Here is a 19,532-nt window from a genome sequence, read left to right as displayed (position 1 = left end):
ACACATAAGTTTTTCTTGAGATTTTTTCTAATGCTTTAATAAACTGCTCATTCATGGAAAAGAAATTCAAAATTTAACAAACACAACACAGTTTAATGAACCCCAATATGTGAAGACCGATTTGTCACAGTTGTGTCCTCCAAAAAAGGATAGTGAACAAATACACTTAGAAGAAAAGCAAACAAGTGTTAGATTTTTATTTTGAAGCACTAGTGCAGAGAGTACTGCTGATATGAATTGAAGACCAAAGGAAGGTGCACTACATAAAAGTTAAAAAAAAGTGAGTTCATTGAAGGTTCTTCTTTTATTGAGTTTCTTTGGAAAAAAAAACAACGGCACACAGCCAATGCATTTCGTTCCCCAGTGCCACGGGAACTTGGTCAGGGCTAATAGAATGTAAAAAAGGTTTTCAACAACCAGACCGAAGTGTAGTATGTATCCGTTCGTGAATGCCAAGTGAGCGTCACACCGGAAAAGCAATTGTTGCCCTAATGAAAGGATGAAAATCTATAACAGGGAAAATGAGGGAAACTCGATGATTCCAAGAATTTTAAGTGAATGCTAAATTGGGCGCTTTCCAGGAATCCCAAATATGGTTCGATGACAAGAAATATTTATGGTCGTATAGCAAGGACCAAGATGTCTGCTCTCCTAGGTCCTGTGCGGTTCTCAGCCTTGGGTGCATTTTCCATGGGTTTGAGCAGGGATGCCACACACTGGCCAACAGGAAGTTTTTCTGATTTGGCAGTTTCCATTACCAAGGGGTGAGTGGGTTCTCTGCATTTTTGGGTGCAAGGCCAGCCAGAACCTATGGGTATACTAAAACTCCAGACTTTAAGCTGCACATGGAAGCTCAAGAGTAACCAAGAGACAGTGGTTGGCTGGGTATCGGCTAATCACAGCATAAAGCTACAACGGTTATGATTGCTGTAGATATTTAATCTAATAGTTCCTCAGGAAACAAATACCGCGGTCATATTAGCACCTTTGTGCACCTTTTACTAGTGAAACAAGTTCTCGGCAGCATACTGGCACAGGACCTCGCACACTCAACTTTGGCCATACATAGATACCAAGGTCTATGTCACATAATCTTTGCACAAGCTGTTTTAGTGCAAAATCCTACTCCACCTGTGCAATGCCACATAATTAAGCCCTAGAAAGTCACAGATGAATGCGTACTGGCTTTGCCTCAAAGAAGACAATAAATCAAGCCTAACAAACACTCCAGTCCTCAAAAACTAGAGATCACCAAATCAATGGAGAAGACAGTCTTGCCAGCTCTCGCCTGTCTGAGGAAACCACCATTGGAAAAGATAAACTGCAAGGAAAAACTGAAAATTGGCAGTAATGAAATTGTAATTAATATTTCTCAACTGAATGACAAAATAATTAAACAAATTCCATTAATCTGCAGTATTTTTGTTAAACATTTCTTAATGGTTAGAAATTAAGTAATATAGGGCCATATGTATCAAGCAAAAATGTGTTCGCAAACGCCGAAATTCGCAAAATTTCGGCGTTTGCGTACGCATTTTTGCTAAATGGTATGTATTAAGCAAATCTGCGTTCAAAATAAGGAATCGCAAAATTTGAGATTTCTTATTTTGCGATAGCATTGGAGGAATCTCAAATTTTGTGATTCCTTAAATGCAATGTAAGAAGCACAAAAAAGTGCAATTTCGCCATTAAGGAATCGCAAATTACCACCAACTTCAAGTTAGTGGTAATTTGCGATTTCTTTGAAAAATGCCTTTTTTTTGCATTTTTCAAAGTGCCATGTGACGCACATACATGCCCTTAGGGCATGTATGTGTGCAACATGTGCACCCATGCTTATTTTAGGGGTCCTTTTGACACCCCTGCACACTTGAAATTACATTCTCAATTTGCGATTCGTTAATTGCTAATTGCAAATTGAGAATGTCTTCCCATTCATTCCTATGGGCCTCTAGGCCCATAGGAATGAATGGTGAAGTAATCCCTAATTGAGAATCGCAATTTGAGATTCACAATTAAGGAATATGTAGGATTCGCAACATTTATTGCAAATCCTACACACATAGCATTTTGTGATTCTCAAATAGCGATTCGCAAAAAATCGCTATTTGAGAATTGCAAAAGGACTTCTTGATATATATCGCCCATAACGACTTAGGAACACACACACGTGCACGCACACACACAAAAGGAATTTGTTCTGGTGTAGAGCTTTGTCGTCAACACACCATAATTCAAATGTAATCCCTCAAGCCAATGAAGCTCAAACAGCGCAGGGAGAGGTAGATGAATTTACTTGTGTCAGTTGCCAGTTGAATTTACTTGTGTCAGTTACCAGTATGTCCACCAACACAAGTATTGCTTCGGTTGGGACAAATGAGAACTCTGGAGCATCTGCTGGGACAGCATTCCCAAAGCACAGTCGGAATACCACAAGAGCTTAATCTGCTACCTTTAAATGAATCGAAGGGAATAGGTGCGTTTTTTTTTGTTTAGGATGTGTCAGTAGAATTAGCAGATGGAGCCACCTTGCTTAAGAATCACAGCATGAGTTTTTCCAGTAGGGGGGCGTGGCATTAGCCGCATTCCAATTTGAGTAAATCTAATAGTGAATGCCATCAAATAATTCTATCAGCTGGACTAAACACTAGTATCTCGCTTTTTCGTTCCATCATTCCGCTCTGCATTTTGTGAGGTCGGTGAGTAAAGTGAGGATGTTCTCTGTTCATATTCTGAGGTCTTTTTTTATGCCATTTCTACATTGCGCTACCGAGACTTCTATGTCCTATAAAGATGAACTCACTGGTTCCATATAAGTATTGAAGAAAGTAGGGTCTATACAAGGCCTCTGGGGGATACCAACAGACATTGCACTTCTTCATGAGATAGCTGAATTGCAATACATTGGCAAAGTTAAGAGCGCAATAGCATTGCAAGCCTAAATTGATGTCTCCGGATATTCTTGCTTTGATTTTTACACATCAAGGCTCCTTCTGTCTACCAATATATAGAGCACATGACAGAAAGACATTCCACATGAAATGAGAGAAAATCTGTTGGTGGTCGGTCAAGATTTACAGATAATTTCTAAAATGTATTTCAATTGAAAAAGACATCTGTGGCTTTTCAGCGACCCTGTATACTCGGTGGTACGCTTTGAGCTCGTCATATACTGAAGTCACATGATCTTTACACTCTACTGTAGTCAAATCCCCCTACACTTTAGCCACAACTACTAGATTTCTGTTTGAAGTTTGGAAAGCTGTGGTCAAACACATTGGCTGGCAGGGCAAGGTAACTTCAGACACCTCTCCATGGCACAGCACACTCTTCAAGCAGGTGACTACATGACAGGGATTCCAGGCCTGGGATCTCATAGGTATATCCAATCTGGGTGATGTCTTAGAGATATCAGTCAGATATCTAAGCTAGGTGATGTCTGAAAGACCACATAAAATCCTTTAAAGAACCATCAGTTTATGATTACCTCCACAAAAGTAAGTTTTCAGATACCTACAGGTCAGAATGCCCTAGACATCTACAAGCATACGTTGTGAAATTCCACTCCTTAGAGGGTAAAATTATTATAGAGCATATTCACGCGCGGACTGATCCCAAATTGTCAACTCCACTAACATATTTGTTCGTCTTTCAGAAATATGGGGGAAGGGCTGGTGGACTGGATGATAATGACTGGAGCACGGCTAAGATGGCTCCCAGACTATTGCCAGTCTCAGCCTGGCTCAGATTCATACAATCCAAATATTTACACTGTGTATACTTTCACTCCTCTAGGCTGAGGCGGATGAGTAGATCTCCTTTTCCCACATGCTGGTAATGTAATATTACAGAGGGCAGTTTTTTCTTTTTTTTTGTAACTGTTTTTATTGATAACAAAAATGCATCTGTGCAAGGCATTATACAGTCATCTTTGTCAAAGCAAAACAAAATATCTACAGTGTTTCAATACATATACTGGATCAGGAGTACATAGATCCACTGTTCCCAGAGGTTCCCCTTCCTCTATAGTTGCAAACATTGCCTCAGAGTAAAAAATATGAGAAGGCAATCACTGGTCTGTTCGTAATAACATCTTATTGTTGGCTGCCCAGTGGGGAGGTTCCTGTAGTCTCTCGCAATCTGTCCATCAATGTTTGTCTCTCCCTTCTCAATTCCACCGAAGGAGAAATGCAAATGTCCCCCCTATATTTGTGTCACTTTCCCCATTTATGTTCCCATTTTTTGGGGCATCCCCTTCCCTTGAACACTGGTTTTTCTGCAATCATAGCACCGTCCATGTCCTTCGCCTAATCCCTTAATCATGGAATCATGTCTGCCCCCCATTTTTGAGCGATATTTTGTTTGGCAATAGTCCATTCTACCGTGGACAACGACGGCTCCGCCTGTGAGAGATCAGTAGCCTCCCAGATATTGAGGAGGCAAAGTTTGGGGGAGGGTTGAATGGGTTTGTCACATGTCCTGGCAAGTTGGCAGGTGACTTCTTTCCAATACTGTTGTTGGGAGAGGTGTGGCACCACGGCCAGGGCAACTGACACTGGACGCTGGGGATCACGGTTTGAACCCCGGCAGGGGTCTGCCCAGCACCCTGTGACTCTAGGCAATAGCTCGCTTAATCTTCCCAACGGCCCCCAGCGCGGAGATACCCCTTCGGGGGTGATTCATGCGCTATACAAGTACTGGATTTACATTTATGCAGGGGGAGTCCCAGAGGATATGTGTGATTGTGCCGGTCTGGTGACTTCATCGGAGGCAGAGCGGATCAGGTCTTCTACCCAACCTAAACAGTAATTTGGCATCGAAATAGACCCGGTGGAGAACTTTGAGTTGGACAAGTCGAAGTCGCATAGGGTTTCGCCATCTCTCCGGGAGAAGCAAGTGCATCTCTCCATTCCTCGTTGTCTATATCCCCCAGATCGTTCTCGCAGCTCGACCGTAATTTCAGCATTGGGTCAATTTGGTTATTCACAAATTTTTGATATGTGAGGGAAATGGCTTTGCGGTCCATTGGATCTAGTAGTAGTCGGTCCTCTAACGGGGAGGATTCTGAAAGGGGCTTGGGAGGGCCGAATCAATGGCATGGCTAATTTGGAGATATCGAAAAGTCTCCGAAGATGCAAGGTGATACTTAGCTTGAAGATCAGCAAATGTGGCCTTCTTCCCTTTCAACCACATGTCCCCCACTGTGGAGATCCCAATTGTGTCCCACTTATCAAAACCCGGACAAGTGCTGAGGTGACCCAATATATCAGGTTCCCAGAGAGGAGTTACTTTTGTCAGGAGGTTATGCCACCCCAGCTTCCGCTGAATTCCATGCCACACTTCTACCGTGCAAGCCGTGGGGCCAGTCACTTGTAGCTCCCGATAGTTAGCATAGAGTGCCCTATTGTAGCCCACCTTCCCCATTAGCCAATGGTCGGCCGGAAATTGGGATCATCGTGTGGACCGAACACCCATCTGTTAATGGCAGAGGGCAATTTCTTGCATGTAATATGGGGCTGCCCTTCGATTATTTCATTCTGCATTAAAATATATGCACACCTGGAATATGTATTGGTTAACAACTTCCCAGTAGAACCAAGGGCCGCCTTACTTGGGATTATGGTCAGGTGGAAGGGAGGACATGGTGAATGAATACTGGTGGGAATGGGCTATCTAATAGCCAAGAGGAGTATTGTTAAGAAATGGTGGAATGCAGCCCCCCTCCCTCTGACTCTTGGCGAATGGCAGACAGGGATGGACTGATGTGCCTTGGCAGTGAAAGTCATCTATAAAGCCAGAGGCTGCCCTGCAAAATACCAGTGGATTCTGTGTCAATTGTATTAGTCTCAGTGCTTCATTATAAACATGGCTTCATTTACAATATGTCCCATTGCACCTTTTATAGGAAAAGGAGAGTACGATTCTTAGCCATGTGCCTCAATATGGGGAAGAAAGCGTGTGGGATAGAATATTAATGCAAACTGTACATACTATATCTTTACAAAATCTTTTGTATGTATAAAGTTTATTATTGGTTGATAAGCTTTATTTCGATACATAAAAATATCTTAAAAGCAGTACATACAACAAATATTTAAAAAAGCATTCTACAACTGTACATGGCAAAACATCAAAAGGGATAAAAAGACGATAAAAACATTGAGATAAATACAGTTAAAAAAAAAGAATTAAATTGATACAGAAAGCCTATATGAACGGATCAACCAAGACCATTTTAAAAATTTTGAGATGCCACAAACTACAAGGGCAGAAGTGTCTGTTAATAGAGTCCGTAGGGCCACTGAATATTGGCGGGTGCCAAAGGTTCTGCACACTGGTTTAAGCCAACGCTTCCTTGGGTTACAATAGTCCGGACATTCAAAAAGGATGTGAGCAGCCACTCCACCCGCGTGGTACATAGGGCACAATAGGGGGAATGCTGGGAGGTCGATTTTCAACTCGATAGCAAATTACCTACTGGTAGGGTGCCCACCCTAAACCTAAAATACAATGCCCTATCAAATGCGATGGAAACCAAATCAAGATAGGGTTCGTAGGCCACCACGTCTTTGATTCTTAGAAAAGTTGAGGTGGAATTACAGTGCCGTGGGTTGCTAATGAGTTTGAAAGAGACCCAGTCCCAGTACAGTTTCTTCAGGGTGGCTTTAGGTGGGGCAGTTCGAGTAACCCATGCTTCGGCCAATCCCAGCTCCCCCAAAAGGCTTTTGACATCCCTCAACCACTTTACCCTGTGCCAACCCCCCATGGCCATCACCTCGGACAGGCCCTCAGCATATGAGGCAAGTTCAGGGACCCTCCACAAACGAGCCCACAACAACAGGGGCCGTAGTCGTGCCTGATCCACAATCGATCTGCATCCCAGGTCCAGTAATACGGGAACTGTGGGTGTGCTCAAGGGGAGAGCCATCCGATCTTTCAAAAATTTGCTCTCCACCTTGGCTAATACCTCCAAATTACAAGTGCCCCACAACTCTGCCCCATATAATGCAGCAGAGACCCCTCTAGCTTTATTATAGTTAAAATGCAAATAAAAAGCTTTATAAAACAATATGTGTCTTCTGCTGAAACATCTGTGCTGAAAAGCTGGCTTTATTCTTTTCATTTTACATGCAGTGTAGAACCAGAATGGAATACAGAGGTTGAACAGGTAACACAAAGGGCATAATACAAACGCTGCTTTAGAGTTCAGTTAGAGTGTAGTAAAAATGAATACTAACTGAAAGAAAAAAGGGCTTTTTGCAGATTCCTCCCCACTTTTTGCCTCTATTTGGAATACTAGATGCTGGTTTTTGATTCTGACAGTGCTCTGAAGCCTGCTGAAAAGGCTCAATTGTCTGTGGTCTTTCCCTAAAAGCTGATGTGCGTAACTAGCATCCCCAATTGACAAAGACTATACTCTCTTATAAGTCCCTAGAATATGGTTCCAGTGGTACCCAGGGCATGGGTGGTAAAGGGGAACTCAGGGCTTGCAGCACTGTTTGTGCTGCCCTCACTGACCAGATAAGCTAATGATAGCAGGCCTGCTATAGCAGACTGCAAGAAAAGTGTCAAATGCTCCATTTCAACTTTGCCCTCACCATGTGTGACATAGTCAGTACGTTACTTTTTGTATATATTAGTCACCCCTACAGAAGGCCTCCTGTGCCAAGGAGGCAGGGTGCAGTATATTAGGAGTGTAGACATGTAAGTGCAAGCTTAAATGTTTCTATAGTGTCTTTACCATTAAGGTACACTATAAGTAATAGGCTGTCCATAGGATAATATTACACGCGGGCAGACCCGGGGTGCTTGTTCCCTTATGGCATCATCTAAATGTGTTGAGTTTGGTGTCAAACAATGTGTCTTCTCTCCCCAAATGGATCTTGTGACAAGGGAAGGCTGCCATGCACCCAGCGGTCTATCTTAGAGGCTGCCACCCTGGTTGTCTCAGTTTCACTGTGCTCTGACTGGAAAGCCACCATTTCCTGCACCTGCTGCCGTCAAGACAGGATTCTGGTCTCCTGCCAGGTAGTATGACACACTCCCAGGAGTCAGGAACAAAGGCTGGACAGGAAGGAGGTCCCACCTCCCTCCTCTCCAGCAGGCTAGTGTAGTGACACATCAGAGGGGTGAGATTCAAAGGCTGCATCACCTCTGATATGAATTTGGGCTGTCCCCCTGAGAAGAACACAACCCTCCCCTTGCTTCAGGTGCGCTTGCACTCAGGCAAGGCGGGAAATTAGGTATGCAGTAGGTGTACACCTCCAGGAAGGGTGACCACACCTCCAGGACGAGCAGCCTGACCTGTACATGATAATTAGAATTCTGCCATCTTTAGGAGGGCAGATACAGTGGTTTCTGGCCAGAAAAGGTGGCCCCCACCCACATATGTGGTCACCTCAGGGGAAAATTAACTGCAGAGACTATCCGCCATTGGCTACTAGCTCCCACACCCACAACTCCCCTAAATCTAGGATTCACTGAAAGTCCCTGGCACCAGACTCTCGGATCAAGGAAGGACCAAGAGGAGAACTGTGTTGCCGACAACAAGAATTTGCCCACAGCACTAAAGCAAAAGAGGGATACTTTGTCCCTGAGGCAATAGGCTTGGAACTGATTGAACGCCCCTTGTCCTTGGCTAAAACTCAGCACTCCAGAAGAAATGGACCCCTGTGGAAGCCAGACGCATCACCAGTCTCCCCTAGACTAGTGCCACTAGTTTCCTGCAAAATGCAGGTAAAAACACTCACCAGATCCAAAAAAATCACTGGCCACGGGCCATTCATGAGATCGCCCATATACATGTGGTCCAATGCATTGTGGGAGTGGTAGTCTTGCCTGTCGGAAGTTTCAGACAGGTACCTCACTCCCCCGGACCCAGTGAAGTTCCAGTATCTTTTCGCTGTGTTTACTGTTGTTAAGGCTTGTTGGACCACAGTCCGTTAACCGACCCCCACACTTGACGCTGCATTTACAGGGAAAACAATAAAACCATCATCCGACATCAGCAGCTGTGTATCTGTTGTGTTTTTGCATTCTGTTTTGTGCAGCACTGTGTAAGGCATAAAATCAGTCCCACCGCAGCTCCCGTTCAGCACCAAGGACAGTCAGGACAACTCTGCACTTTGATTCGACGGGCTAGGTAAAATTTATGTGACTGTCTTGACCTCGTCCTGGGGCCCGCATGACTATAACCCTGTAAGTCTTCCATGTAACTAAATGGGCAAGTGATCGATTGTCACTAGTGCTTCTTGCAATTGACCGCAATGTTATCTTTTTCATGTATTTTCCTTCACTTATTTAATATTGCTTCAAAAATCTATAAATCTGGTTATATGTATGCTATTACGTTCTTTTTGCTGTTTAAATTAAGATAAAAATACACTATTTTTATATATAAGTGTCAGATTTCTCTAGAGTTGTGTCAATTACTTATCGTTCATATTGGTACTCTGAAATGCTTAGCACATGGTTCTCTATTCGAGCCGGACTCCTCTTTGCCACTCTACCAGGACTGAGATAAGGATTTATTAGTGTGAATGCAAGGACCATCTTTGTGGTATTGTGGTAATATTATATATACAAAACCATACCACATAATATTCCACTTAGCTACATTAAATACTGATTGAAAAGTTAGCAGGCTGTATAGCGTTTTTAATACTAATTTACAAGCAGAACTAGTGTTCGGCTTCTGGCATGTATAATTAGGGTAAATCCGCTGTAGCTTATGTAAGCTCTCATGGCCCTACCATAAACATTATTCCATATATGTTTTTTAACATACTGTCTCGTGGAGAGCAGCAGAGAAAGGGGTAAATAAATGATGGTTTTATCTGCAGGGATGTGGGGACACGGGATGAAAGGATTGTAAAGCATGGGAAATCCCTGAAAATGGAACTGTCACTTTACCAATGCGCTAAACATTGATACAAATGTGTTCTAAAAAGAAAAAACAAGTGCAGGTGTCAGTAGTAGCAGGTGTGTGCAGTTAAGCAAGGGATCACTGATCGGTACTCACACTAATCTGTGACATTGATATTGCTTGCCATGACAATTTTCTCTGCAATTCTAAATTCTAAATAAGCTTAATTACTTCCTCAAAAATCCCATGACGCTTATTGCTAATTAGGAGCATATGAATTCTTAAATGTGATCATGTTTCCTTGATTTTGACTGCTAATCCCAACGGTGCAATGTGTTTTAGCATTATAAACATCGTGAAGCCATTTGTTACTGCAGTAGGTTTTCTTGCTATTAAGAGGAGAAATATATCTTATTGATGCTATCGAATACAGCCTCATTTAAACGTTTATTGAAAGCTGGTACCAATCTTGGCTTTCTTCACTCTCAATATATGTTTTACCTTTGTGGGGCCTACATATCTGTCATGAATATTACCAATCCCTGCTGTCTGATGGAGTAACATGAAATGGGTATTTTCATAGTAATTCATACTGTTAAGTTTTTCTGTTTCACAGTTATTTTAATTAAATTGAAAGTAGAATAACTGAATCTCACATTCAGCAATATTAGGTCAAACCATGCTATTGTGTCTATTCACATGCACAGTCAGTGTATCATTATTCTCATTGCATCATTTAAGGGTAGCAGGGGGCGTGGCTTGGACGCCGATGGCGATGGTCGCCTGAGAGCTCGGCTCCGGGACTGAGCCCACATTGATCCTGCAGATCGGAGTCCGCGGGGCACCCCGAACCCCGTAAACCGATGGGTGGACAGGTGGGGACCTGCTGGGCCGCCCGGTGATACTTGAAAACCGGAGGTTCCGACGAAAAACCGAAGTTCAGGGGTTCGCGGAGTGAGACCCAAGATGGCGCTCGGGCCTCCCCGATTTCTTGGCCGAGACCCTGGACCCGTGGAGAGTAGCTGGACACGGAGCATCCGCTCTACATCCTTTCACCCGGTGGAACGTTAATCTGGAGGCCAACTGGGAAGGGTCCGGACACGGCGACCGTCCCCAGACAGACGGCTGGTTGAATTCTGGTCGGATCCAGGACATGAACGGCCAGCGGCCCAGTTCATGAAGACGTCCCCGTAAGCCGCTCCCGGCTACCCCCACCGAGTGGCTGAACTTGATGGGCGACACAGTGCCCTGGCGCCGCAGAGTCTCAAGCAATATTGGTGACACTCATTCCGGATCCTCTTTGGCCTGGCGGGCCTGCCCGACCTGGCGCCAGTCGTCCCCGCCTCCTCCTCATTGGCCTCCGACGACACAGCGGTGGCAGGGCCCGAGGTCTCGGAAGAGCAGCGGGCCCTGGAGACGACGATCGGCGACCCTCGTCACGACAACTGCGAGCCAGGGGCGACTTGGACGACGCCAGCACTCGGTGGTACCTTTGACGAACTTTCCTCCACGGGGCTTCACCGCCATGGGAAAACCGAAAGGGGCCAAGGGGACTACTCCAGCCGCCTCGGATACGGAGGCGCCGGATAAGGAGGACCGAGGAGACCCAGAGAGAACTGATGGTCCCCATCTGCAGCAACAATTTGACCGGGTCCTGGAGGCGATCGCAACCACGCGCTCGGCCTTACAGCAAGACATCGCCCAGGTCGCGACGAGTTTGGGCCTTCTCAGGGCGGACCACGGTAAGCTCTCGGATAGGGTCAAGGAGGTGGAGAGCTCAGTGAAGGTCTTGGAGCCGGCACAGAGGACCCTGGCCGCGACAATGAAGGATGCCCTGTCCCGGATTGAGGCCTTGGAGAGACGGGCAGAGGATGCCGAAGGACGCAATAGACGGAACAACATTCGGGTGGTGGGCCTGCCGGAAAATATTGAGGATGGCGACATGGTGGCCTACTTGGAAGCTTGGCTCCGGGACACAATAGCCCCAGAGGGCCTGTCCTCCTTCTACACCCTGGAACGGGCGCACAGAGTGCCGGCGAGGCCGCCGCAACAGGGCCGCGCCCCGCGACCTGTGGTGGCGCGTTTGCTACATTTTCGGGACAGAGACCTCATCCTCAATGCCGCCAGACACAACGGCCCTTATCAGGTGGAGAATAGCCAGGCGAACATTTTCCCGGAGTATACATATGAGACCCAGCGCAAACGGGCTTCCTTTTTGGCGATCAAGCGCGAACTTCGGAGCAAGGGCATCCAATACTCGCTCCTCTTTCCTGCACGGCTCCGCATTATCGTTGACGACAAAACCCAGTTCTTCGATACCCCGGAGGACGTCTGCAACTGGCTTGAACTCTATAGAGCTGGCAAAGATGGTTTTGGCTCGTCGTCCCAACTGGCAGTGGAACCTGGGCAACAACGCCGCTCCAAAAGACTTCGCAGCCGCCGCGGCAAGCCGGACAGGCCTTCGACTGTGGAGACATTGGCGGAGCGGAGGGGAGTGCTGGAAATGGTGTCTACTCTATCTGGTTCGCACAGTGGCCCCATTATCGAGGAATCAGGACTTGGAGACGAAGGGGCCCGGACGGACACGGAAGAGTCGGAGACCGATAGTGTCCACTTGCCGGGGGTTACTCCGGGCTCGGCTGAGAACATGCTGGATGGACAGGGGTGACGGGGTGAGCTACTTCCATTTGGGTGGGGGTATGCGGCGGGGGTGGTGAGGGAAGGCGAGTGATCACAGGCCCTGGTGGAGGGGGGAGGGGGGACCCCGGCTGGGCTATAGCGTTTTGATCTGGGTTCAACTTAATCTCGGTAGTCCGAGAATCGAGGGCCCATTACCGGCGCCCAGCCCGCACCTTGCCCTTAAGGCCTTCCTGCGGTGGCGACCGCAGGACTAGTCGGGGATTGTGGGATTGTTGGGAGTATGGTTTGGATGGGAACTAGATGGCATTATTTGGGTCCTGTTCTGGGGTGGGTGGGTAAGGGTTTGTTTCGAATGGGGGTTGTTGTTTCTTTGTTGGGGAAAATGGCCGCCATCAGTGTTGCATTGACTGTCGCTAGTTTGTGGTTAGGGCCTGGGTGGGGAGACCCGGAACGGACAATATGGGACAATGGTTGATATTGCTAATGTGAAATGCATCACTTGGAATGTACGAGGGCTTCACACTATGTCTAGACGACACAAGGTTCACGCTTATCTAGTGCGTAGAGGGGTACAGATAGCGCTGCTCCAGGAGACTCATCTTAACAAGACGGAAGGGGCGGCGCTCCAGCGTAGGTGGAGGGGGCAGGTCTTCTATACCTCGTACTCAGCATATGGAAGAGGGGCACTGGTTTGGATCAGGGCTGGGGTTCCCTTTCAGGTTACTAAGTCACTGGTGGACCCGGAGGGTCGCTATGTAGCTCTCTCGGGCACTCTGGGGGGCAGGGACTTGAACATTTGCTGCATTTATGCGCCTAATGTGGACCAGCTTGCCTTCCTCTCCAGGTTATCGGGTTCGTTGGCCCATGTCCTCTCGGGAACCCTCCTCCTCGGTGGCGATTTCAACTCGGTAGTGGACGTAGAGGCCGACCGCTAGCACCCCCCCCTCCCGGACTCCCCGGTCCACCGGGTGGCGAAGGGGCGGAAGGAGTGGCAGTCACACTGGGGGCTCACGGATGTTTGGAGGGCACAGCACCCGGATACTAGGGACTACTCCTTTTTCTCTAGCTTGCATGAGTTGCACGTGCGGCTGGATGGGTTTCTGGGATCGGCGGAGGTGGTTTCTGCTGCGGTCCGTTCTGAGTATTTAGCCAGGACCATATCAGACCACAACCCCCTCCTGATGGACCTTCGTTGGTTTCCCGGGGTCCCGGCTGTGCCCACCTGGAAAATGCGCCCGGAGATCCTAGAGGATATAGTTTTCAAGGCGGACTTGGGGGACAGGATCTCGGAGTACTTCGCGTCCAACGGGGGTACTGCAGGATCGAGAGCGTTGGAGTGGGACGCCTTTAAGGTGGTGGTCAGAGGCTACTGCATTTCTAAAAAAGTGGGCATGCGGCGAGTCATCCTTGATGACCTGGCTACGGCTGATCGGAAGCTCCGCGAGATGGAACTCCGCCGCCCCAGTCATCCGGAGCTCCAGGAGCGCACGGCGGCGGCGAGGGAGTCGGTGGCGGTGGCGGTCGAACGGCTGCGCTGCTTTGACTATAAGGCCTACACTACTAGGTCGCTCGTGGAGGGGGATAGGTCGAGCGCGTTGTTGGCGTGGCTGGCCAATCCTACGCGCCAGACATCTTTGACGACGTCCATGCGCACGGCGGAGGGTGCAGAAGTACAGACTCAGCCGGAGATTTTGGGCTGCTACCTGCGCTACTATGAACAATTGTACCGCAGTGGCTCTGCCAGGGACCCCGATCTGATTGAGGAATACCTACAACCCCTAGAGCTACCAGCGCTGGAGCCGGACGTGGCGAAGGCTCTGGGCTCCGACATTGAACTGGGTGAAATTCGCAGTGCCATTAAAGGGATGGCGAGGAACAAGACCCCGGGCCTGGACGGCCTCCCAATTGAATTTTACTCTGCTTACGTTGACCTCCTGGCGCCTCGGCTACTAGTAGTATACAGAGAGGCGAAGTGGTTGGGTCGCCTCCCCGGCTCGATGTGTGAGGCTTTAGTGGTTCCCCTCCTTAAACCTGGGAGAGAATCGGCTGACCCGGCGTCCTACCGACCTCTATCGATGCTGACGGTCGATTATAAGATCCTGAGCAGCATATTGGCTTCGAGGCTGTTAGGGCACATGCGCTCATGGGTGCACGAGGACCAGGCTGGTTTCATTCCCAAGCGGAACACAACCATGAACATTCGCAGGCTGTTTCGCTTACTGGGGGATTTGCATGCAGACGCCCCGTGCCCGGTGGTTCTTTCAGTAGACTTGGAAAAGGCCTTTGATAGCCTTGAATGGGACTACCTGCGCAGTGTCTTGCTGCGATTCGGCCTGGGTGAGGGCTTTGTCAGGTGGACCACCGTATTATATGCCTCGGCGTCGGCCAGGGTGAGAGCGGGTCCACTGATCTCCTCGCAATATCCGGTGGAGAGAGGCACGAGACAGGGGTGCTCACTGTCCCCGCTGCTCTTCGCGCTAGCGGTGGAGCCCCTGGCGCTGCTGCTCCGGTCCGGGGTTTATTACAACGGTTTGCGGACGCCTTCTGGCTCGCACCATGTCTCGCTATATGCCGATGACCTGTTGCTCTTCCTTGAGAACCCGGTTGCTGCCCTGAGGGGGGCCGCGTCGGTGCTAACAGCTTTCGGGGAGGTCTCGGGCCTTCGGGTCAACTGGGCCAAAACTTGTCTGTTCCCGGTTCGCAGGGGAACGCCCAGTCCAGACGTCAGTGGGGGGATTAGATGGGAACCTGACTGTTTCAAGTACCTGGGGGTTTACATTTACCACAACCCAATTGACCTCCTGGATGGGAACATAGCCCGTTGCGCGGTAGCATGGACTTCTGGGCTACCTTGCCGCTCTCGGTGGCAGGGCGGATCGCCCTGTTGAAAATGGTGGTACTCCCCCGGCTGCTCTACTACTTTCGGGCATTACCGATTTGGATCCCGCCGGCCACCTTTCGCTTATTGCGATCCATGGTGGTGGGATTCCTCTGGGGTTCGGGCCGCCGGAGAGTGGCTCTCAAGACCCTGATGAGGCCAAAAACTGAGGGTGGCCTGGCGGTGCCGGATTTCGAAAAATACTATTTGGCGGCGCAACTCCAGACCTTCACCCAGGAGGTCGCGAGAGAATTTCGCGGCCCGGAGACTGGGAGAGGTACGGGGATGCCTAGGCACGTGGATGCCTAGGCACGTTATCTCCTTCATCACACTCCGACAACGTCTGGCCTTACAGGACCTGACGCTCGAGGAAAAGACCATTTGTTTGTGTTGGAATCGAGCCCACGCCCGGGGACAGCTGAGGTTGCCCTATGCACCTGAGATACCACTGGGTATGTTGACGGCCCTCCCTCACGGGGGAGACTGGTCGCGCCTGGGGCTCTGGGAGGACGCGGGACTGCAGCTGGTGGGGGACCTTTACGAGGACGGGGCGTTATTGCCCTTCCAAGAGATCATAGACCGCTTTGACGTTCCTCGGGGTGATTTCCTTTTGCACGCAGCTCTGGTCCGAGCGATACAAACGCACTGGAAAAGCGGACTGGAGGAACCGCCTACATCCCCGGTGTGCCAATACGTTATGATGTCCGCGGGGACGGTCAAGACGGTCACATGCCTGTATAGCAGATTGATTGGCGAGGGGTTGCCCCCCCTCACCACTTTACGAACACGATGGGAGGCAGACATAGGGAAGGAGATACCGGAAACGACCTGGTCTCAACTCAAGAGGCGGGCCTGGAAGGGCACGCGCCATGCCCGCTTCCAACTGGTCCACTTCTACGTGCTCCACAGGGCCTATTTGACCCCGGCGAAGATCCAACAGTACTTTGCCGCGGACTCTGCAGAGTGCCCCAAATGCCGGGCGTCTGTGGCGGATCTTCTCCATATGCTGTGGTCTTGCCCGGCGCTGTCCTCCTATTGGCTTGGAGTAGGAGACACCCTGAATAGGGTGACGGGGAGGTCCTTGTCGGTCGACGCGGCGGTGGGGCTCCTACACTGGTTCCTGCATACCCCCAAGAATAAAATCTCAAGCAAATTTATTGATCTGGGGCTTCTCCTCGCTAAGCGTGAGGTAACCAGGAATTGGAAGGCACGGTCTGGTCCAACAGAGGTTAGGTGGCGCGGCGAACTGTTGAAATGGGCGGCGGGTGAGAGTACGCTGCGATACCAATTGGCTAGGCGACAGCAAAACGAGAGAGCGCTAGAATCGGCACTGGAATGGGAGACGTCAGTACAAGCCCTCAGAGACGATTGTGCTTCCAGCGATTCCGAGAGTGAGGATGCGACACGTCCCGAGTCCCGGTAGATAACTTTATTTCAGATGTCTATTGGCTACTCCGGGGTACTTCACATAGGCCTGCATACATACACTACCACACACACTGATGGCGGGGGTTGGGGGGGTACCTGTAGAACCACTAGATTGTTGGGGAGGGTTTCTTTTACTTTTTGTAGGATGATTTAGAAAAGCAGATGAAGACCTTTAGATCATCCAGACCAGCTTCGACCTTATACCAGATCCCCTTTGGTGTTCGCCGCCCGGCCCTCGGGCTGTGGGCTGAATGGCTGTGTACTCTTGTCGTTGGCCAGGGGAATGTGGAAAATATTTAATTGTTTCTGATTGCGATTATTTTGCTGGTCTGATATGTAATTTTCACTAATTCCTGCAATAAAAATATATTAAAAAAAAAAAAATCATTTAAGGGTAGCATGTCATGCTGTGCCCCGAAGTCCAACTGGGATAGTTATAATGTTTGTGGGTACAAACAGTGCACAAAAACACCAAGTTTTAGTTGCTTAGTAGCGTTTTCTAAAGTTCCAGATAATACAGTGCACCCAGCCCTTGAAATCTTAACTTTCGACATAGATCGACAAAGGTTGAGCTCACCAGCGCTTACATTAGTAGAGCTAAGGGTTGAATTTAGAGGATGTACATTTGCACCAAACTTGTAGAAATTAAAAATCTTTTTTTTTAGCTCGTAATTCAATGTTAGGGGTCTTCTACTTGCTTATGTGTTTAATAGTCGTTTGTGTTAAATATGTTTCTTATATTCGCTAGAATTGCCTTGCATCTCGTATGATCCACAGTAGTGCTAAATAAAGAATTATATATATATATATATATTCACTGAAAAAAACAGAGGTTTCACACCAGTTATAGTTAGTTGGACTCACTATAACTTGCGCGCCTGCAATGCACTGCTGATGACGTCACATATTACATCACTCATGACATGGTCATTGACATCACTCATGACATCACTGATGACATCCAGTGAATATGTGTCTTTCTGAAAAATAAATATGTTTTATATATGTATATGTATATGTAACGGTCGATGGAAGAATAAATGTTTAAATAAGTGTCTAAAAGGATGTTTTTTTATAAAAAATTGATTGGTTAATTGGCTTATTAAGTGTATCTTAGTGAATACATATATTAGCGAGTAATGTTTAAATATTTAAATATATGTATCAGTGTTTCACTTTGTGTATAAGTGGCTGCATGGGTTGGTGAGTAGCTACATTTGTGTGTATAAGGGTTATTAGATGTTTTTTTAGTATCAGTATGAGTGTCTGTATGGTTTGGTGGGGGTATTACTTAGCACATAGATGCATCAATGACTGACTCACTGTTTGTATGTGTTTTGAAGACAGTATATGTGCAGGACTGTATGGGTGGATGAGTGTGTATATGTGTGTGTTAGTGAGTGAATGACTGTCTCACTAGTGTCTTTATCAGTAACTACATGTGTTTTAATCTACTATATGTGAGTATTGATGTATATAAGTGAGTATATGTGAGAGTGAGAGATTGTAAGAGTTCCTGTTTAAATAAGTATGTGTTTCTATAAGTGATTGTTTAAGAGAGTAAATATGTGCAAGTTTCCTTAGAAGTAAGGTGATAGTGTGTGTATGGCTGTATATGCAAATAAAAGGATGTTCAATAGTTTATTTGCATGTGTCTGTATGTGTGTGAGTAACTTTTGGTTGACTGTCGGTGTGTAACAGGATGTATATGTGTATCACTACATATGATGAGTGACTATATGTATGAGCGACTATATAGAACTGTTGGTGAATGAGTGGATGTGTATATAGATGGTGGAATTACTGAATTGGTTGTTGTAACTGGTATGGGTATGTCCATTTTTTTGAAAATGTTAGTTTCTATTTTTGAATATGTGTTTCAAGGGTTACATTACACTGAAAGGAGGTCGGTCACTCTGTCACAAGGATGGTGTCATCAGTGATGTCATGAGTGATGTCACTGACCATGTCATGAGTGATGTAATATGTGATGTCATCAGCAGTGCATTGCATGCGCAAGTTATAGTGAGTCCGACTAACTATAACGTGGGAATTTCAATGGTTTTATGTCAGTAAAATTTCCAGCTAACTATAACTGGTGTGAAACCTCTGGTTTTTTCAGTGAATTTAAAAGGTTTTTTAAATGCTAATTCCTAACTATAACTGGTGTGAAACCTATGGTTTTTTCAGTGAGTTTCATAGGTTTTTTAAATGCTAATTCCTAACTATATATAGGGCCACAAACCTATGTTTTTTTCAGTGAATTTCAAAGGTTTTTTAATAGCAAATGTCTATAGCTATGAAATGTAATATTTTTTAAAATGAATCCTATATTGTATATTTATGTAATACAATTTTTTTTATGTATATTGTTCATATTTTGTTTTTTTGTTTGTCTTGGAGCGCTCCCGGTACGCGTACCGGGGCGCGCACCAGTGAGCGCTCCCCAAAAAAATGTGGGAAACGAAATTACATAAAACCACTGGACAGACTTTCACCAAATATAGAATGGACCCTACTACATAGCATTCCCTACCATTATCCCACATTTGATGGTATTCCATTGAGCCATTTGGGCTGTAGCCCTGTCTAAATATCCTGAGGTAAATTAAATGAAAAAAACACATATGAAAGTGTTGGAATTTACAACCAATTAAAATGTTACTTACATTTTGTACTTTTATGTGCTGACATTTGATTGGTTAAGTACATGAATATATA

At 46.9% G+C, this 19,532-nt stretch overlaps 1 protein-coding gene across 1 annotated transcript in view; it reads right to left on the bottom strand.

Moving 5' to 3' along the window:
- Nucleotides 1–19,532, bottom strand: part of UGGT2 (UDP-glucose glycoprotein glucosyltransferase 2) — a 1,432,652-nt gene that overhangs the window by 1,151,299 nt on the left and 261,821 nt on the right. The gene's annotated exons all lie outside the window — the stretch shown is intronic.

Source organism: Lissotriton vulgaris, chromosome 8 (genome assembly GCF_964263255.1).
Source record: "Lissotriton vulgaris chromosome 8, aLisVul1.2, whole genome shotgun sequence".
Lineage (NCBI taxonomy): Eukaryota > Metazoa > Chordata > Amphibia > Caudata > Salamandridae > Lissotriton > Lissotriton vulgaris.
Note: the sequence above shows the minus strand (reverse complement) of the source record. Positions and strands in the feature narration are given on the sequence as shown.